Source organism: Tursiops truncatus, chromosome 2 (genome assembly GCF_011762595.2).
Source record: "Tursiops truncatus isolate mTurTru1 chromosome 2, mTurTru1.mat.Y, whole genome shotgun sequence".
NCBI lineage: Eukaryota > Metazoa > Chordata > Mammalia > Artiodactyla > Delphinidae > Tursiops > Tursiops truncatus.
This window is the reverse complement of record NC_047035.1, coordinates 25,796,841-25,818,847: the sequence shown is the minus strand read 5'-3', so window position 1 is coordinate 25,818,847 and position 22,007 is coordinate 25,796,841. Positions and strand designations below refer to the sequence as shown.

Genomic DNA, 22,007 nt, shown 5'->3' with positions numbered 1-22,007 from the left:
ACACGGGCAGCTCATGAGCTATGATGTGTCCTTGTTCTAGATCTGTCTGGATTGCTCTGGACCAACCAAGCGTGGCCCTTTAGAAGAGCACCAGTGGCCAGAACTTTCTGTCCTGTGTTTCTAGGGCAGGGTAGGTACCCAAGCTGCCACGGTCCTTCCTAGCGTGCCTGGGGCTGGTACTGGAACCCGCAGAGGCAGGGGGAGGGGGTATCCCACTGTCACCTCCTCGTGATTAGTAATGCTCCAGAAAGAACCTGAAGCCTGGGCCCAATTAGAAAACCAGGATCCAAGTGTCCTGGGCCCCCTCCTTCTGCTTTTCTCACTTTCCACTCTGCTGTTTCGCACGAGCACCCGGGAGGCAGGCTCTGAAGAGCTGAGCTGGGGTGGCTGAGGTACGGCACAGCCCTGTGCCACCTGCAGACCCTTGTTGATGCCAAGTCGGGGCCTCTGGCAGCCTCAGAGGATCAGAGGCACAGAGGTCAGGCCAGCTTCCAGCCAGAAGCCAAGCCTGCCCTCCCCATGACTGAGTGACCTCGCCAAGGAAGGTGACCCCGGAGACAGGAGCCTTCTCCTCCCTCTGGCTGAGTCTTCTCAGAATTGTGCCCAGCCAGCGGGACACTGGCCCCAGGCCACGGGGTCCTGGCAGAAGAGCAAGGCGTCCTGAGATCTGTGGAGACACCGATGAGCAAGGTGGACCTCTGGCCAGTTGGCCAAGGATACGGCTGTCTGTTAGGTTTCTGATGTGGAGGCCAGCCATGCTTGATGGAGGGCTTGGGAGCGTGGAGGCCGGCACACCAGACACACTGCCTGGGGGCACTTGGGAGCTGAGTTTCCACCTGCTTCATTAACTGCTCGCTTCACCTCTGTGAGTCTTCCATTCACAACATGGCAGAATAACCCCCACTGCAATGGGCCATTCGGAGGATGAGTGGGAGGAAGCAGAAAGGTGTCTGGCATGTGATTGGTGACTGGGAGCCCCCTTCTTCCCAGTTGCTCACCCTTTTACCTGCCGAGTGGCCAGCTGTCCTGGGGTCTCTGGGTTGGCTGACCATGCTTTGGTGGCAGTAGCTGACCAACGGTGTTGGTGGCCCTATAGGCACTGTTGGAGCTGAGCTGTTCCCTTAAAAAGAGCTTCAGATCCCTGAGGACCTGGTAGCGGGGGACATCTCAGAGCCAGAGCGGGGCATCCTTCAGTACAGCAAACAGGTTGGTACCAGGTCAGGGATCCCTCCTGGGCCAGGACCTAGTGTGCCCAGGCCTGCGAATTAGGCCAGACTTTGGGAAGACTTCCTCAGGCACCGGAAGAGCAAGAGCCTGAACAGTGTCCCTGGCCTGAGATCCTGGTGCCACTCAGCGACCTCACATTCCTTGTCATTACTTTTTAGTCCTCTGCACGCCCAGGAGAGGGACAGAGCAGGTGTGAGTAGCCCACTCGATAGAAGAGAAAGCTGGGGCTCAGAGGGGTCGTAATAGCCACAGCCACACCCACGCACAACAGTGGTGGAGCCTAAACTGGCCCAAGGCTGGTCCGTCTCCAGGGGAGGGTTCCTCCTCCCTGGAGCGCAGCTGACACATCCTCAGCTCGCCTGCCCTTGCCGCTGCTGGTGGTTTTGCTGAAGTTGCTTAAGATGAAGTGAAGGTCATGCGTTTTCCCCTTCCCCTCCACTCTGGGCAGGGTGCCCAGAGCTGGGTTCTGCTGAAGGGCAACAGGGAAAATGGAAGGATAGGATTCCCACCCCACCCCACCCATGCCCTGGGACACACTGAAGGCATATTCAGGATGCCTGAGCCCAGGCAGAGGGAAGAGATGCTCCGCACTTCACAGACGGACTCCTCGGAGCCCTAGTCCAGGCACCTGCGCGGAGCAGGGGGTGTGGAGGGGACAGGAAGCGATGTGCAAGCCCCTGGCCTGGGCTCCCAGAGCAGGTAGAGCTCCCTCCCTCCTGTGGGTCTGGGGAGGAAACCCAGGCCCCACAGCCCTGATTTTTTCCCGGAGACAGAGGAGGAAAAGAGGTTGGGAGGAGCGGGCTCTCTGACATAGGCCTTATTCCAGCGGCCGAGAGCAGCTACCTGCCTGCCTGTCGGATGAATCATCTTGGAGCCCAGCTCTGACCTGGTCCCTTCTTACTGGCTCCCCAGAGCCCGCCACTGAACGGTCATCTTGGATTAAGCCCCAAATACCTTTTCCAGTCTGTCCTCCTGCTTCCTTCACCCTTCCCTCGCACCCTGCTCCAGCTCAGAGGCTCTTCCTGCATGGGGACAGGGGAGGTATCAGATCACCTTGAAGTTTTTACAAAACACACACACCCCACCCCCAGCTCGGCTAAGAACCATTACTCTGGCAAAGCAAATGTACCCTCGATTGTCCCACCCACTCCCCCCACCATCCCAGTTCTTGCCCTTATCCCCATCCTCATCTGTTTAGGGTCTCCCTGGTCTTCAGACCCCAATTTGAATGCCTTCTCCTCCATGAAGCCTTCCCTGGATCCCAGCCACAGGAGGTCTCATAGCCTTTAACGCGCTTGTCCCATTTGAGTCTGTCTCTTCTGCTAGACGGTGAGCTCATCCTTTCATTTATCGTGTTCATTGAGTACCAGTCACATACACGCCCTCCAGTAATTCATGGGGAAGGGGCAGGTAGGCACGTCACCAGATAATGACGACAGCTTCAGAGATGCTCCAATAATGGCAGTACAAACACCGGGGGACATTTGGGCAATGGCAATTAAAGGTGAAAATGCACATACTTTATGACCAACAGTTTCACATCTGGCTGTATAATTATCCAGAGAAACTCACACGTGCATAAGGAGACGGTTCCATGGCTATCTAGGGCAGCAGTGTTCGAAATAGAAAAAAAGAGGTCTCGACCTCAATATCTACAATAATGAAGTAGACAAGTAAAAATGTGATGTTACAACAGCAGTTAAAATATAAATAATTGGAGAATTTTATGTTTTATAAATTATACCTCAAAAAAGTTGATATATACACACACACACACACATATCCTTTATTATCATGCATCAATCTCAAAAACAATATTGCAGAAAAAGGAAATTGCAGAATAGTACCATTAGTGAAAATTTAATTTTAATAAAAATCACAAAACAATGTCTATGATTTATGGACACAAACATGTTGCAGTGCTGTAATACCTACCAAGTTCATGCTTGTGCTGGTCTTTGGAGAAGCAGAGAGAGGGCACTGAGACTGAAAGGGGAAAAGAAAGGACTTCTACTTTGTAACACTTCTTTTAACAAGGAAGATCGGAAGCAAAAATGACAGAACGTTAACATTTGGGTTTTTTTTTAACTTTTTTTTGTTGAAGTAGAGTTGATTTACAGTGTTGTGCCGATCTCTGCTGTACAGCAAAGTGACTCACCTATACACACATAGACATGATTTTTTTAATATTCTTTTCCATTACGGTTTATCACAAGATATTGAATACAGTTCCCTGAGCTATACAGTAGGACCTTGCTGTTTATCCATCCTGTATATACCAGCTGGCATCTGCTAATCCCACACTCCCAGTCCTCCCCTCCCCCACCCCCTCCCCGTTGGCAACCACCAGCCTGTTCTCTATGTCTGTGAGTCTGTTTCTGTTTTGTAGATTGGTTCATTTGTGCCACATTTTAGATTCCACGTATAAGTGATATCATATGGTATTTGTCTTTCTCCTTCTGACTTACTTCACTTAGTATGATAATCTCTAGTTGCTTCCATGTTGCTGCAAATGGCATTATTTTGTTCTTTTTTATGGCTGAGTACTATTCCATCGTGTATATGTGCCGCATCTTCTTTATCCATTCATCTGTCGATAGACATTTTGGTTGTTTACGTGACTTGGCTATTGTGAATAGTGCTGCTATGAACATAGGGGTGCATGTGTCTTTTCGAATTATAGTTTTGTCCGGGTACATGCCCAGGAGTGGGATTGCTGGATCATATGGCAATTCTATTTTTAGTTTTCTGAGGAACCTCCATACTGTTTTCCATAGTGGCTGCACCAACTTACATTCCCACCAGCAGTGAAGGAGGGTTCCCTTTTCTCCACACCCTCTCCAGTGTTTTGTTTTGTTTTTTTTGCGGTACGCGGGCCTCTCACTGTTGTGGCCTCTCCCGTTGTGGAGCACAGGCTCCGGACGCGCAGGCTTAGCGGCCATGGCTCACAGGCCTAGCTGCTCCACAGCATGTGGGATCTTCCCGGACTGGGGCACGAACCCGTGTCCCCTGCATTGGCAGGCGGACTCTCAACCACTGTGCCACCAGGGAAGCCCCGAGTGTTTGTTATTTGTAGACTTTTTAATGATGGCCATTCTGACTGGTGTGAGGTGGTACCTCATTGCAGTTTTGATTTGCATTTCTCTAATGATTAGTGATGTTGAGCATCTTTTTCATGTGCTTACTGGCCATCTGTAGGTCTTCTTTGGAGTAATGTCTATTAAGGTCTTCTGCCCATTTTTCAATTGGGTTGTTTGTTTTTTTGTTGTTGAGTTGTATGAGCTGTTTGTATATTTTGGAGATTAAGCCCTTGTCTGTCACATCATTTACAGATATTTTCTCCCATTCCATAGGTTGTCTTTTTGTTTTTTTTATGGTTTCCTTTGCTGTGCAAAAGCTTGTAAGTTTGATTAGGTCCACAGAATGTTAACATTTGTTAATTTTGTTGGTTTTATACTTTTAACTTTTTTGTGTCTAAAATTTTTCAAAATTAAAAAAAAAAATTGAGTAATCTGGGATGTCAGAGGAAAGGTGCTGACGTTTCCCAGGGAAATCAGGAAAGGTTCCAAGAGGAGGTGACAGCTGGGTGTTGAAGGAAGGGTGGTAGTTGGTGGGTTTAACTGGGTGAGGGGAGTTGGGGAAAGGAGATGTAGGGTGTTCAAGGCCAGGGAGTAGGTGGGCAGGCTCTTTGCACTTTTCAAATGTTTATCAAGCTGCCCCTCCCCTGCTACTTTCCTCATCCTCACCCCTCATTCTAGCTCCTCTATTTATGGGCTGTGCACATAGTAAATAGGCTCCTGGAAAAAAAAAATCATGTGTCACTTTATGATTTTTTTAAGTCCAGATAATCTAATGTGAGTTGGGGGAGGAATGAGCCAAACATAACATTGAACATTAAATTGGAGAAGTAGCCAGTGATACAGAGAAAACAGAGAGAATTCTTTAAGGATCCTGTGCTCGACCACATGCAAGTTGAAAACCATCTGAAACTGAGAGTTTTCTGAGAAAATACAAATCATCAGTTTGACCCCAGAAGAACTAGAAAACCCCAACAGACCAATAATCATGGAAGAAACTGAGTTTTCATAAAACTCCACTCCAAAAACCCCAGGTTTAGATAGCTCTTAATTTCTATCAAAGCTTCAAGGAAGAGATGATTCCAATGTTATTTAAACTGCACCAACTGTGCCAGATCACAGAGAAGGAAAGATTCCAGAGTAGTCTATGAAGCCAGCACAACCCTGACAAAAACAGCACACACACAAAAAAGAGATAAAGTACTACAAAAAATCTCATTTATGAATATTGGTGCAAAATTCATAAATTACTAGAAACAGACTCACACAACCTTATGTTTAAAAAATGAATATGCCACAAGCAAGTGGGGTTATATTCCAGAGATATAGATTCAATATTAGGAGAACTATTAATATCATTGAACAAACTAACAGTTCAAAAGAGATGAAAAATCATATAAGCAGCTCCAAAAATGCTAAAAATACTTAAAAGGCATTTGATAAAGTTCAACATATGTCCCTGATTTTAACTCTTACTTAATAGGAATAGATGGGTATAGCTTAACATTTTATGTGTTTGTGTATGTATGTGTATATGGGTGTACAAAGACATACCTACAAGGAACAAGTGACCACCATTACCTTCATTCTTTAACACTTCCCTAGAAGTACAAGCCAATACAAAGTTTGAAAATGTGAGTTATAAAAGGAGGCCAGTTTATCAATTTAAATTGTAGATGATGAGATTGGCCATCTGGAGAAAAAAGAAGATAGTCCACTGAAAAACTATTAGAAATAATAATGGAATATACTAAGATGACTGCTAATAAGTATTAAGAACAAAAATGTATCGTTTTCCTGTATATAAACTTTAGCCTCTTTTAAAATATAATGGGGCTTCCCTGGTGGCGCAGTGGTTGGGAGTCCGCCTGCTGATGCAGGGGACACGGGGTCGCGCCCCGGTCCGGGATGATCCCACATGCCGTGGAGCGGCTGGGCCCGTGAGCCATGGCCGCTGAGCCTGCGCGTCCGGAGCCTGTGCTCCGCAACGGGAGAGGCCACAACAGTGAGAGGCCTGCGTACCACAAAAAAAAAAAAATATATATATATATATATATATAAAATGAAAAAAATATTTTTTATATCAGTAAAAGTGCTAAAAATAACTAGAAGTGAGTCTAACCTGAGGGGGCAGGAACAGCTCTTATTACTGCCGCTCACTCCTGGTTCCCAACACTTACTTAGAACAGGGCTTCACACATAATTATAGATATTTGTCAAGTGATGGAACTGCCTCACAGATCAATGAAACAAAAAAGTATATCTAGACAAAGACCCAAGCACGTTTACTATGTGGTGATGATAATAGTAATCACCAACATATAGTAATTCCCATGTCCCAGGCACTGTTCTGTGGCCCTCACCTGTAGCCTAACATGTGATCTATCGTGGAGAATGTTCTGCGTGCCCTTGAGAAGAAGGTGTATTCTGCTGCTGTTGGGTGGAGTGTTCTATATATGTCCATTGGGTCCAGTTGGTCTATAGTGTTGAATATATCCAAGTCCTCTGTTTCCTTATTCATCTTCTGTCTGGTTGTTCTACCCATGATTGAAAGAGGTTTATTGAAATCTCCCACTATTATTGTGTTTCTAGTCCTCCCTTCCATTCTGTCAATGCTTTCTTCATATATTTGGGTGCTCTGCTGTTAGGTGCATATATATTTATAATTGTTATTTCTTCCTGGGGAATTGACTTTTTATCATTATATAATATCCTTCTTTGTCTCTTGTGGCAGCTTTTGACCTAAAGTCTGTTTTATCTGATATAAGTGTGGCCACCCCTGGTCTCTTTTGTTTACCATTTGCTTGGAATATCTTCTTCCGTCCTTTCACTTATAGCCTGTGTGTGTCTTTACAGCGAAGGTGAGTCTCATAGTTTCATCTTTCTACATCCTTTTTCTGAAATAAGTCATTGAGGTCTCATAATAACCCTAAGCAGATGGTGCTATTGTTGTCCTCATTTCTTCCCAAAGTTAGAAATATTTATTTATTTAGAATGAGAAATGAAATTATATCAAATAATGTGTCAGAAAGCTGACAAGTACCACACATATCCTAAAATCCATAGAAATAATATAATATTTTTCTTAGTGAACTGCCTGAAAATCCCCACAATACTTTGTTCCCCTATATTTTCCCCTACATAATTCGGTTAACCCCGTTTTTAGACAAGGAGACTGAGGCACAGGAAGGTGAGGTAACTTCTCCTGGATCCAATGAAGTTGGCATTTGACTCAGCACTTGACTCTTTGTTGTCTATCCTAATACGTAGTTAAACTGAGATTTTGAATGTAGAGGGGTGACGGGCAGAAAATGAATTATCCAAACATGACTTTGAGACAATTAGCCCTTTGGAGAAAGAAATAAAGCTGGCCTACCACATTTGAAACACCAAAATAAATTCTAGAAAGAAAATTAAAAAGAAGCAAAGATTAAAAAGAAAAAAAATCCTAATACTAGTGGAAAACATGGGCAAATATTTTTAGGATCCTCTAGTAGGAAATACTTTTTTTTTATTATAAATTTATTTTCTTTTATTTATTTATTTTTGGTTGTGTTGGGTCTTCATTGCTGCGCACAGGCTTTCTCTAGTTGTGGCGAGCGGGGGCCACTCTTCATTGTGGTACACGGGCTCCTCACTGCAGTTGCTTCTCTTGTTGCAGAGCACGGGCTCTAGGCATGTGGGCTTCAGTAGTTGTGGCACGCGGGCTCAGTAGTTGTGGCGCACAGTCTTAGTTGCTCTGTGGCGTGTGGGATCTTCTTGGACCAGGGGTCGAACCTGTGTCCCTTGCACTGGCAGGCGGATTCTTAACCACTGTGCCACCAGGGAAGCCCCAGGAAATACTTTTGACTACAGAAAAATCTGAAATTTCTGTAAACAAAAGATGCCATAAATAAAGTTAAAAAAAGAGACAAATGACAATTTGTAACACACATAAAAGTTAATTGCCTTAATTTAGAAAAACCTCTTAAAAATCAGTAAGATAAATTAGAAAGAACATAGTTCACAGAAAAATAAATGCAAAGGTCAGTCAATCAATAAACATGAAATTAATGCCTGCCCTTTCTGATATTTAAAGAATTACACATTGAAACAAGTTGCCGTTTTCAACTTGCATATTGGCAAAGTTTAAAACTTCGATAATTCACAGTGTTGTCAAGGGTTGTGGGGGTGGGTAACAGGCACTCTTCACGCGTGGCTGGGCAGCGCAAACTGGTTCATCATCTTTGGAGGACAATTTGGCAATATCAGAATTTTAGATCCACCTAACTTTTGACTCCTTATGCCTAGGGATTTATCCTACAGCTAACCTCACACTTATGCACAAAGATGTATAACCAAAGCTGTTTACTGCAGCTTTGTTTGTGCAGCAAAAATGTAGAAACAATCTAAACGTCCACCAACAAGGACAGATTCGTGTAAATCATAGTGCGTCCTTCAGTGGAACATTATGAACTGCTACAGGAATGAAGGATCTGCCTCTTGGTATGCAGAGATGTGTGATGTATACTAACTAAGAGACAAAGATAGAGTACCGGGAATATGGTCCTGGTTGGGTTTAAAATAAAGATGCAGGCATAGATATATATTTGTCAATATTTATGGAAAAATCCTTGTAGAAAACAAACAGGAAAGTTAACAATGTTTATGTTTGGGAGTGGAACAGAGGTCTGGAATAGCAGGGAGACTTTTCATTCTGCATTATTTTGAATGGTTTGATTTGTCCCACCGTAAGTATGTTATTTTCAGAATTCAAAAAGTGAATTTAAGAAAAACTATTTATACAGGGAGAATACTACTTAAAATGCTCCCTGAACTTTCTTTATAAATTTACTTCTCAGTGGGTTCACCTCTCCTTACATTCATAATTTTACACCTGGAAGGGCCCAAGAGGTCATCTCCAATCTGCATTTTGTCCACGAGGAAAATGAGACCCAGAGAGGTTTTCAGGGGCTGCCCAGGGCCCCTGACTAGTCTGCTGCAGAGACTGGGCTCCTATGATGCTGCTTTTGGGGAGGGACTGATGACCCCCTCATGCGTGTGATCAAAGTTTCATCCTTGGACTTGTAGACCCTTTCCCAGCACATAGTGCAGCGAGTCCTAGTTCATTTGCACTCACGTGGGAAACCTGTTAAAATGCATGTTCCCAGGCACCTTCCTGGAGATGGGCTAGGATAGGGCCCTTAAACCTGCAGTTTAGCAAGACCTCCACCCCAAGATGATCCTGGTCGTACTTGAAGTCACCTGATGGTTATGGGTCCCTCTGATCTCCCCAGCTCAGCCCTGCAGGCAGTGTCTGTGTATCTAGCTGAAGCCTCCACCCCACTGAGGGAAAGTGGGAGTGTTCTAGCTCACCAGGGGGAAGTAGCAGAGCGGACCTAGGTGCCGGGACTCCAGTGCAGTGTTCTGTCCATGGTCCCCCTCCCTTTGGGCCCTTGCCCATCTGCGAGGAAGGATGGCTTCCTGGCTCAGCCACCCCAGGGCTAGGCAGCTGGATGTGGAGGTGGGGGGCAGACTGGGGGTCATGACTGCATCCTCGGTGTCCCTCACCCCATCAGAGCTCCCCTGAGTCAGGCCTTGTGGGAACATGCTGACAAGCATGTTGGACCTGGGAGGGGCCTGGCCTGCTTGGGCTGGGGGAGGAGCCACAGGGAGGCTCAGGGAGGACTGGAATCCATGCCCGCCTGCCCTGAGAGCGCTTCTTTGTCCCTGTGCCACAGAGCCTTGGAGGACCCATCTTTGTGGTCAGGAATTAAGCAGGGACTCAGCCGGGACGCTTGGAAGCACCTGAGGACTGATTAAGAGGAGGGAGGGCCAGTGACAGCCCATCTCCTGAGTCCCCGACCTCACCTGCTGCTCCAGGTAGGTGCTGTTGCCATCATCCTGCCCAGCAGGGCAAAGCCCCTACCACCAGCTCCTTCCTCAAGCCCATGGCCCGTGGCTGTCTAGTCAACGCTTGAGCAAAGGCCCTCCCCAGCCCTCCTAAATCCATAGCCTAACAGGAGAGGCCAGGAAGGACACTGTCCCAGGTGACCCTGGTTCCTGAGACCTGGGAAAGGGGCCAAAGACTCTCTGGCTCTGGTTAGGATGCCCCCAGCCCGAGCTGCTAGCTGAGTCCCGAGTGGCTCCTGCCCAGCTGACTCCAGTTTGGGAACGGGCCTAGTCCCAGCCTGACAAGGCTCTTCTGAGAGTTCCCTGCCTCTTGACAATTTTTCCTTGGGAAAAGGTTAAGACAGATGGTATCTTCATAGACTGTTGGAGCTGGAAGGACTCAGTGATATGTTCCAACCTCAATTTCTTTTAACTTCTCAAGCATTACTTATATGAATAGTGTCATTTAAAATGGTGTAGGCGAACATCTCAGAGGAATCAAGCGTAATCTTGTTAAAACAGCACAGGAAGCCCTGGGTCTCAGGGCCCTTCCTGGGTGCAGCTGCCTCCTCCCCACACGGCCTCAGCCACCCTGAGCCCCTGCTCCCTCCCTCTCCTTCCATCTACCTGGTGACTCCCAGAAACTCATCCTCCTTTGCGCAAGGGACGCTGGTGGTGATCAGACCTCCAAAGCTCGAAGGTGTTAAAGCCAGGTTAGCATCAAAGTGAGGCTTTCTCTCCTATTTAAGTAAATAAGTGAACACATAAAACCAAGAAAGGATTGGATAGTCAAGGGAGGCTATAACTGTGATAAGATGTCTTTGTCTGAGAGTCTCTAAAATTTCTTTTCCATGAAAGAAGTTATCCTGTATGGGCTCTTGGCCAAGAACATTGTGATTGTTGCTTTTATCAATAAAAGTGATCTGAGCTATAGTTCTTTTCAGTTCAGATCAAAGTGCTTGATGTTCACATCTCCCTTGTACTCTCCTGGTCCGGCCTTGTGAGAGCCCTACAAGGCAAGCAGTCTAAACCGCAGGCAGTGTTCCACTTCTCTTCCTTTGGCCCTGCCCACTGCCCAGACCATGCTGGACCCTTGTTCCCCCAAGCCAGATCACTGCGAGAGGCAGCATCAAATAATGGTAAAGGAGGCAGGCTTGGGAGCCAGGTGAGTTCAGCTCCCAGCTCCACCACCTACTAGCCTTGTAATTTCTCTACACATCAGTCTTCTCATCTGTAAAATGGGAATAACAACGTACTACCCCCTAGGGTTACTATGAAGAGAAAAGTTGATATCTGTAAAGCACTTGAAACAACTCTAGCACTCAGTAAGCGAGTGCTTAACACGTTAGCTCTGATCATTACGAAAGCCTGTTCTCCCCCAACCATGCTTTGCTGCCTGATTCACCTCCCTAAACCACCGCGCAGTCATCTCACTCCCCTGCTCTAAAATCATCCATGGCTCCCCATTGCCTATTTAGTGACTGCTGAATGTTTGCTGAGAGAGAGAGTTTCTACCCTCCAGGTAGGTTAACTGCGTTCCTCGGCTGGGAACCCACAGCGGGGGTTTTGATCCAAGCTCTTTGGCCTCCCTACTGGTGGGGAGCTAGATCTGTTGGGCGCTCAATCTGTACACAGGGGTAGGTTTGGTTTCCCTGCGTCTGCTGGGGCCGCAAAGCCAGGGAACCCTCTTTTGGACTCCAGCTCTCATGGTGCACACCGGAGTGAGGAGAGGACGCCTGGCCACGGGCCAGAACGGGCAGTGTTCACACCCTGATGAGCTCAGGCCAGGTGGCAGGTGTGACGTCATTGTCCTCGTTCATCATTGGGACGTGGCCAAAACTTCAGCTTCCATAGCTCAGCTGGGAAGCCCGAGGCCAACAGAGACCACCCATGATGTGGCACCTTGGACAGAGAACTCGGCAAGCTCCGCTCTGCTCCGCGCATCTCAGCTGCTTGTCCGGCAGAAGAGAGGCCATGTGCCATGGAAGAGCAAGCACTGGGCTGGAGGAGGATAGATCCATGTTCAAAATGGGGCTCCTCACCTGGTGGGAAGAACTTGGCCTTATCCATTAGCTTCTCTGAGCCTCTATTTTTCCATCTGTAACATGGGAGGATAATTCCCACTCCATAGGGCTGATGGGCGGTCAGAATGGAACAAAATGCCTAGAGCCCCTGTATAGCGCATGCAGTGCTGGAAGCTCGTTAATGTGCAGTTATTCTGATGAGTCCATCAGAGTTGTTCTTCCAGGCTACCGAGTGGGGTTGCCTTAGTCCTGCAAGCTTCTTGCTTCCCTTAACTGAAATTTTCCTCGACTGGCCCCCACTCCAAGATGAAGGGAAGTGGTGGCATTTTGGGCAGCATAAGGAAGAAGGAACAGTCCAAATCTTCTCAGACTCCTGGCAAGGGTGAGAGGCGCAGCAGGGAAGAAGCAGAATTCTGTCTGATTTTCTCAGAGATTTTTCCACTCAGGCACTGCCAAGCTTAGGAAGCCAGGAGCGAAGTGACAGGGAGGAAACAAACCAGACTGTGCTGGTTCATGCCGGGTGGTATTTTTCTCTTGATTCATTCCACACATGAATGGATTTTTTGGGATTCCAGGCACTATGCTAGGCACTGGAACATTCAGCAGCAAGTAAAACAGACATGGACCCTGCCCTCAAGAGGCCTTCATTCTAATGAGGGTGGGGCAGACAATAAACAGCATAAACCATGGATGAAGTATGTTAGAAGGCAATGAATGTGATGGGAAAACAAAGAAGGTAAAGGGGCTGGGGAGTGCTGGGGAAATTGAGTTATTAAATAAGGTCATCAGGATAGGCCTCACCAAAAAGGTGACATTTGAGACACCAGTTGTCTGATCCCCTTGGGAACCCCTGAGAAGTCTGTGGACTCAGAATCAGGGCCAGGTGCCTTTCGGGAGCTCCTAACAGAGGAGCAAAATCTAGAATCCCTTCCAGTCTCAGCCCAGATAATGTCATGCTCTTCCTCCGAAACCTTCAATAGCTCCCTACTGCCTGCACAATCAAGTGCAAATCATTCAGCCTGAAATTCAGGACCTCATGGTCCCCAACCTGCCTATTATCTTACAAGATTCTTCCCACCCCACTTCTGCAGCCAAGCCAGTCTACCTGCTATTTCTGGACTATTCCATGCTATGCTTCCCTTCTCCACTCACTTGTCCCCTCTGCTTGAACCGCCCCTGCCCCCACTGGTTTCTGCCAGCCTAGGAATCCCACGTGCCTTTCTCTGAAGCCTTCCCTGGACCCTGAGGCTGTGGTCTTTTAGCCCCATCACCTTGGCTTGTGCCTTTCTCGTTGCGTGGCCCTTACGCTGCCTTGGGTGTGGGCACTGGTTTAACTGTCTGATCTCCCACCTGACAGGCAGAGCCCAGCAGATACAGGGCTGAGTGAACATTGGCTGAGTTGAGTGTGCCCAGGCTCAAAGGCCCGCAGCAACACTGAGACAAGCTGAGAGAGCCTTTGCCTACTCAGACAAAGAAGGCAGAAATGGGAGGTGAGCAGGAAAGGAGAGAAGGAACTAAAATGTAGGTAAGATTTGATGGAGAAGCTAGTGAAGGAAGGGGAGAGAGAACTCCCCACCATATTTTTCCCAGACAGGCGAACTGTCAAAGACACAAGGTTAGGCCCCTCTTCTTCCCCAGAAGAAGGTCTCTCTTCTCTCGTGAGCATCCTAGGCCAGTGCTTCTTGGTTTCTAACTAGAATACCTTTTGCTGCGGCTGGAGCTCATTTCCTCTGGCTCCATCCTCTGGATTCAGGTCACTATTTGAGTACTCATTTAGCATGGCTCAGAGTGGCTTTCCTTACCCCTCACCCAAGGGGCAGGAGCAAGGTTGTAAGGAGGCTGGCCCCTGGCCTGGGGGCTTGTGTTCTACCTGAGGAGGTCAGGGACCCCTAGAGCCACACAGAGACTGCCTGGGGGCCACGCGAAGTCATGGAGGTTGTGCCAGCCAGTCACCCCTCAGCCTGTCTTCAGGGCTAAACTTCATCACAAACAAGTCTGTACATAGCGGGCCGCACCCCTGCAGCACTGGGAGTCTCAGGCCCCTGTGTCCGCACTTTGGCCCCGGCCAAGTGAAGCCATGTGAGGCAGACCTGCAGCCTCTGCCATCAGGCTCCCACCGTTCACTGGAGCAGCTGCACTCAGAGAGAGAGCACCCTCCCTCTGCCTCTGTCCAGCTCCTGCCCAAGGCAGCAAGGCAGCCAGCGGGCTGTCCCTCCCTAGTCTGCTGCCCCGACGGAGGGGTGGTGCCTTTCCAGCAGGAAGGCCTGGACACAGTCTGAGCCCACCACCCTCTCTGCAGGGATGCACACATGGTCTCCTCCTGGAATGTCCTGCCCCGGCCTCCACACCACAGCTCCTCCTTCAGGTCAGGATCCCCATAGATCCTCGAGGCTGGGAATGAGGCTGCAGACTGGGCTCAGATCTCCCTTCAGTGACAATAGTTCCCGTTTGGGGATTGTTGTGAGGATTGAAAGAGCTCATGCTTGCAAAGTCTTAGCACAGTACCTGGCAGTAAGCTTTCAATTAGTGTAGCTACTGCTGTTCTTCCCTTAAGAGCTGCCTTGGCTGGAACCTGCCCCAGGCAGCCTTTCCAGATTGCCCCAGGCTCAGTCACGGGCTCCTCCTCAACGCTCCCAGCATCCCTTCAGCAGCCCTCCTGAGTGCACTTATGCAGACGTGTCGTGGTTTCTTTGGGGGTCTGTGTACCCACCAGAATCTTGTGCCTAGACTGTAAGTGCCTTGAGTGCAGGGAACAGAGCCCATTATTTTACTGAATAAATGATTTCCTGAGTGACAGGTGGGTAACTGTGAGAGACAGACTGTGAGAATAGGATTAAGCCTGCCAGCCCTGACTTGTCCAGGGCCTGTCCTAAAAGAGCTGGAAGCCTGCTGCAAGGCCTACGCAAGGGGGAAGAGGAACCCCATCCCCTGTCGTGTGGTCTAACACAGTGATTCTCAAAACGAGGTCCCAGGTCCAGCAGTGTCGGCATCACCCAAGAATTTACTCGAGATGCAAATTCTCAGGTTCCACCCCAGACCTAGTGCATCAGACACTCTGGGGTGGGGCCCAGCCATCTGTGGTGTAACAAGCCCTCCAGGTGATGCTGACGTACCGAAGTTTGAGAACCACTGCTCTAATGTTTCAAAGTAACTCAGATTCACGGGAGGGGGTCTCTCTCTCAGGGGCCTCTGTTCTGCCGAAGGCTGTCAGGCTAGGCCCCCAGAGTATGGCTCCTGCTAGACCTACATCCTGACCTTGAAACCCTTAGGCCGACAGGACAGGCGCAATGGAGGACACTCTCCCCACGGACCTCCCCTTTCCCAGGTGGCTCTGCTGCTCCAACCTAGCCTGAAGCTAGTGCCTCTCCACGACCACTGGCCTGCATCCTCTGGAGGCCAGCCTCTAGAGCAGGGGCCCCAGGGCAGGCTCCTGGAATGGTAGGGCTGAGCGAGACCCTAGAGATAGATCATTGGCTGTATACACATATGCCCGCAAACACACCAAAACACACATACACACATACATAAACGCACACACATAACTACACATATATGAACACGTAAACACGCATGCACCCCAAAACGCACACAAGCACCCAAAATTCAAATTACAGTCATAAACACTTTCCCAAGCACATCCAAATACCCGCCAAAACATACACAGATACACACACATTCAAAACCCATTGATACACACACCTCAAAGTACACAAACACAAATGCATAGACCTATTGTATTCATTTCCTAGGGCAGCTGTGACAAATGACCATAAACAGGGTGACTTAACAGACATCTGTTCTCTCGTAGTTCTGGAGGCTCTAAGTCCAGAATTGAGCTGTTGGAAGGGCCGCGCTCCCTCTGCAGGCTCCGGGGAAGAATCCTTCCTTGCCTCTTCCAGCTTCTGGTGGTTGCTGACAACCTGGGTGTTCCTTTGCTTGTCTGTTCCTCTGTCTTCACATGGTTTTCTTCTCTGTGTGTCTCCATGTAGCCTTATTGTAAGGACACCAGTCACTGAATTTAGGGCCCACCCTAATCTAGTATGGCTTCATTTTAACTAACTATCTCTGCAGAGATCCTGTTTTTAAATAAGGGTGTATTCTTTCTCTTTAGTTGAGGTATAATTTTTTTTAATACATTTATTTATTTTATTTGTTTATTTTTGGCTGTGCTGGGTCTCCGTCGCTGCGCGCGGGCTTTCTCTAGTTGTGGCGAGCGGGGGCTACTCTTCACTGCAGCGCGCAGGCTTATTGTTGTGGTGGCTTCTCTTGTTGCAGAGCACGGGCTCTAGGTGCGCGGGCTTCGGTAGTTGTCTCACCGCGGGCTTCAGTAGTTGTGGCTTGCGGGCTCTAGAGCTCGGGCTCAGTAGTTGTGGTGCACGGGCTTAGTGGCTCTGCGGCATGTGGGATCTTCTCGGACCAGGGCTCGAACCCGTGTCCCCTGCATTGGCAGGCGGATTCTTAACCACTGAGCCACCAGGGAAGCCCCAGTTGTTGAGGTATAATTGATAACATTATGTGAGTTTCAGATATACTACATAATGATCGGATATTTGCTTATATTGCAAAATGATCACCACAGTAAGTCCAGTTAGCATCCGGTTAACATCCATCACCATATACAGTTACATAAATAAGGTCATATTCTGTGGTTCCAGGTGGACATGAACTTTGGAGGGACACTATTCAACCCAGTAGGTCCACACATCCCAAACACACAGGTACAGAGACAGACCCACACAGATACACACACACACCCCTTGCAGATGAGAACTCTGAGTCCCTTGATGTCAGAGCTGCCGGTTCCTCCTCCCCGAGCCCAGCACAAAGTTCACACCCTATTGTAGTACCTGTCACGTGGTGCTTTTCATCTTTGTTTTGCTTTTTTTGGTTTAATTTGGTTAGATGTGAACTTAGTACAAAATCCAAAAATTAAAATGAAAATATCATGAAAAGAAAGCCTTCCTCTCCCTGCCTCGGCCTCCACCCCCCAGGTGGCATTCCTCTCCCAGGAGACAACCACTGTCAAGAGTTCCTTGAGTCTCCTTCTGGAGAAAGTCCAGACGCAGGCAGGTGCATGGGAGATGGCATCTGCATCTTGCTTTCTTCACTGAACAGAGCACCTGTCCCTCTTTGTTCTGATTGTGTGCTCTGGCCTGACTGTGAGCTCACTGAGGGCAGGGCCGTCTGCTATGTATCTTTCCTCCCCACTTCCTAGTCCAGTGCCGGGCACAGAGCAGGTGTTCAATTAAGGCTGGCTCTGTCTGCACACCAGCGAGTCATCAACAGCTGGTTGGTCTGCATGGACTAGGGCTCAGCCTCCCGGCTGCAGAGCCTTGGGTCTCTCTGTCTCCCCCAGCATGTGGCACCAACCACCGGAGCCCATGTGGCAGCAGACACAGCTGGGGTAGGACAGCACCCAGTAGCATCCAGTCTATTTGCTTCTGCTGCAGGCGCCTTCATCCCGGCTCTAACTGGGGCTGACTTGGGGATAGACTGGGGCCTCTGCTGTGACTGCATCTCCCCTGCCCTCCTCTCTCAGTCCACTCAGGACTCCTGCAGAGGAATCCATCAGGGAAGAGGCTGAAGAGAGAACAACACTGCTGGCATCATAGGCTGGGGGATGGGGTCTTGCTGCAGACAAGCCTTTTGCCCAGTCTCCGCTAGCTGAAGGCTTAGTCTGGCCTTGTTACCACGGAGACGGGAATTACGGCAATAACTCAGGTTGAATGGAAGCCTGCAGCTTCACAAGGCTGTGGTGGGCATGTATTTTTTTCCACAACCCTCAGATATGAGACGATGTGTCACTTTTTTCCCCCTAAATCGACAGAAATGGATGCCTCAGTCCAAGATTTCACCATGCCCTCAATCCACTGAGTGAGCGGAACGCAGGGGGAGAGGGAGTAGGGCAGGAGACCTGTGAGACTGGAAGCCAGGGAAATGTTAGCCAGCAGCAACCTTCGCTCATCTGGGGAAGGAGGGGCTTAGGTTAGAGGATTTGTAAGAGCCTCTCCAGCCAAAACACTCTTGAGTTTGAGATCCTGGGGCCAAATGAGACCCGCCCTAGCCCCACTGCCAATCGTCCCCTTCTTCAACAAATATTTGTAAAGCACTGTGCTCTACCCAGCACAGCAGAGAAAATAATGAGCAAATCCAGCCCTGGGCTGTGTCGTCAAGGAGCTTTCCATCCACTGGGGGAGTCAGCCATTTGCTGTGTCATCCCATAAATAAAATCAGAGGTACTAGGTACTCACAAGGAAATAACACTTCACTGTGTTGAGCCATGGCTATGTGCTAGGCACTGTTCTGAGTGTTTCACGTGAATTGGTTCATGTACTCCTCACATCCACCCAGTAAGGTAGATGCTATTAACATTCTCATTTTACAAATAAGGAAACTGAGGCCCGGGAGGTTAAGACACTCACCTAAAGACATGAAGCTAGTAAACAGCAGAGGCAGGATTTGGACCCAAGGAGTCTAGCTCTCCCTAGGGACCCACATCTAAATGCCCCCTATGTCTGTCTCCCAGGATGGAATGTGTGGGCTTGACCTGGTCTGGAGTTCTCCCCTAAGGAAGCAAAAATTGAGCTGAGATCAGCTAGTGGGAGAACGAGTTAACTCATGGGAAGGGGAACATTCCAGGTAGGAGGACAAGCATATGCAGAGGCCCTGTGGCAAGAGGGAAGGTGGCATGCTACAGGCATTGAGGGACAGACAGAGGGGCCAGGGGATGGAAATGAGGGGAGAGTTGGGTGAGACGAAGCTAGAGCCATAGGCAGACCTTGTTGGCCAAGTTAAGGAGAGCTACAGAGAGCCCTTCCAACAGAGTCCATCATGACCTGCAGGACAACTTAGGCTCCCCTGATCCTGGAAGGGTCCCTAGACACTCCAGATTGGGCTCAGCTCCCCTCACGGTGAGTCCTGCCCCTGTGGCAGCCCTTTTTACACACTATATATTATAATTGCCTCTTAGCCAAGCAAGGCCTTTGTCACGTCCCTTCTAGAATGAGGTTGGCAAAGCGAGAGACACATCTCATTCTCTTTAGCACCTACTACCCTTAGAGAACTCTAGAAAGGATAAGTGAGGGCTCTAAGAGTTGAGGGGAGGATGAAATTGCTGAGACCCAGGGTGCCTGGAGGAAGCGGAGCTGAGCTGGCTTGACAGTGGAGCGTCCTGTCGCGGGGAGGCTCACGAGGCCTTTCCACAAAGCGGAAGAATGGAGTGGGCAGAGAAAGCCAAGGCCTTTGAGGGACAGGGGTCTACCCATCTGCTGGAACTGAGGCTTCTTAGAGGGAGAGGGGGGAGTTAAGACTGGAGGAGTCCCTGGGGCCAAGGGGTCCTCCCCCTGGAGCAGGCCAGGAGTCAAGAGCTCAGATGTCAGAAGGAGCAGTGAGCTGTGGAAAAGCTCAGGCGCTGGCTTCAGACTCCCACCTGCATCTGCTTTACCACTGCTGGCTGTGTGACCCTGGGCAGGCTCCTCACCCTCTCTGGGCCTCAGCATCCTCATTGGTAAGATGGGGACAGTCATCACTCCTGCCCCCACAGGGCTGTTGGGGGTCAGGTGGGATGATGGCTGTAAACACACTTCATAACCTGGAAGGGAGTGTGCACCAGAGCCTGTCGGGCACCTCAGAGACAGCCCAGAGGTCAGGCCCAGCCCAGGAGGCTCCTGTGTCTCTTTTGTTCCCTTCCCCATGGGAATCTAGGTTCAGACCATCCGCCAAGTGGTCCCCATCTTCCACTGATTGATTGGGGTGGGCTGGGGAAGAAGGGAGGGGCTGAGCAGGGGGCAGGGCAGGCTGGCCCCCGCCTGCCCAGGTGAGAACTGGGCTGGGGAGCCACGGAGCCCCCTCCCTGATCACTGCACCTGGGTCTTCACACTGCGGTCAGCACCGCAGCTGCCAGAGGAGCTACTGAGCTGCCTCGGCTTCCAGGCTGACCCCCAGGGGCCTGGCGGCTCCCTTGGCCCACGTGGTGCACGGTCAAGCCTTGACCTTCCTGCGCCTGGCCAAGCCAGGCCCTGCGGTTGGAGGGAGGAGAAGGCGGCCTCAGATTCAGGCCTTGAGTCTTCTTTCTGAGCAGGCAGCCTGCACAGGAACCCCTGGACCGCTTATCACCCCGAGGGCCAGGCCCCTGCCCCCCGCACTACCCCCTTGACCCCCCTGACAAGCTTGAGTGGCAGCTGGTCAAAATGTGGACACTTGAGGGGGGGAAGAAGAAGGGTTTGATGCCGAAGGCTGAAGGGAAGCTGATTGCAGGTAGGCTTAGAAATATCAAGCCTGCCTTTTAACATATGATTTTTTCTAATTATAAATAATAATTCATGCTCATATTCAATAGTTTTTCAAATTCAGAAAAATTTTTTAAAGACCAGTGAAAGAACATAGTCTCACCACCCAGGGATAACTGGTCTTTTTTTCTACAGGCATTATTTTGGTTTTTTATTCTCCCCCCATCCCCCGCCTTTCGTTTAGAATTGAAATCATCTAGTTTAACATCATTATATCCTGTTTTTACTTCCTACTTCGTCTTTTTGGCACAAGTAGGCAGTTGCCCCTCCATCTCCCAGTGTCCCCCTGTCACTGCCCAGCTCCCAGGGGCTGGTGTCGAACACATCCCCATCACTGCCTCGCCCCTGCCCCCAGCCCCATTTGGACATGATCATGGCTGCTCACCGACTTGGGGGCCATAGGCAAAAAGGCATGAGCCCTGGGTTGGGGTGCAGGGTCTGGTGGGCAAGGGAAGGAACCTTCCCAGCAAGAAGAGGGCCTCCTATGGAGGTCCCAGAGGTAAGACGGGTGAGGGGGAAGTCGGCGCACTCAGCCTCCATCCTGGGTCCAAATGGCTACCATCTCCCCTGACTGTGCTGCAGCTCCCTCTGCCCACCGCAGCCTTTCCTCCCTGTTAGTGGAGAGTCCCTTGGATGTAGTACAGATGTGGGGGGGGGGGCCTGTCTTCCTGTACCCCAGGAATACGGCCCTCCTGGAATGGGCAAAGCAGCTCTCTCCCCAGTTGTGCCTTCAGAGATCACATGATGTAGTAGAACCAGACCCTTAGATTGCAATCCTGCCTCTGTCTCTCTCCAGCTGTGTAGCTTTAGGCCCATTACTTGAGCTCTCTGAGCCTCAGTTTCTCTACCTTTAAAATGGGGATACTGATGGTACCTACATTTTAGGCTGCTACCTCTTAGCTTGCTCGTGAGGTGTGAGTGATGGTCAGTGAGATAAACATACGAAGGCACCAGTGCCATGCCTGGCCCTTCACAAGCATCTGTGTCGTCTCCTTCCCCTTCTTCTTCTGAGGATTTGTCGTGAGCTGTGTCCACTCAGGCCTGGAGTTCGTTTCCAGAATTCTTTGTCATCTTTTTCTTTTCTCCATTTAGCTTCTGTATTTAGCCTGGGGGCTTTATTCCTGTTTGCTGGGATGTTTGCTGGTGTTCTCTGCCTTGGGGGTGGCGCACAGCAAAATGATTAGGAGGGGGCTGGGTAGGTGGATGTCCTGGGCTCAGGTCCCACTGCTCACTGGCTGCCTGAACTAGACTGGTCACTTAACCTCTCTGTGCCTGAGATTCTCTGTGCCCAAGATGGGATAATAATAGTACCTACCTGTTGTTAGTACAGGAAGCAAAAACCACTTCAAGAACTTTAAGCAAATAGAATTTAAACCAGAGAATTACATGCTCATAAAATCACCAGAAGAGTTAGAACCTGAGTCTTTAAAACAGAACAGAACTGACCCACTAGCCAAACTGCTCCTCAGCCACAGCCAGGATGGGACTACTGGAGCCAGGAATTCACATCCTCTCACCTG

At 49.3% G+C, this 22,007-nt stretch overlaps 1 protein-coding gene across 8 annotated transcripts in view; it reads left to right on the top strand.

Moving 5' to 3' along the window:
* Nucleotides 1-22,007, top strand: part of TMEM63C (transmembrane protein 63C) — a 71,743-nt gene that overhangs the window by 3,327 nt on the left and 46,409 nt on the right. For 7 of the 8 annotated variants that reach the window (XR_012329887.1, XM_073800194.1, XM_073800196.1 and 4 more), the window contains exon 2: nucleotides 10,025-10,166. The exons of the other annotated variant lie outside the window; for it this stretch is intronic. The gene's annotated coding sequence lies outside the window, so the exon portion shown is untranslated. The remainder of the gene's footprint in view (nucleotides 1-10,024; nucleotides 10,167-22,007) is intronic. 8 annotated transcript variants of the gene reach the window in all.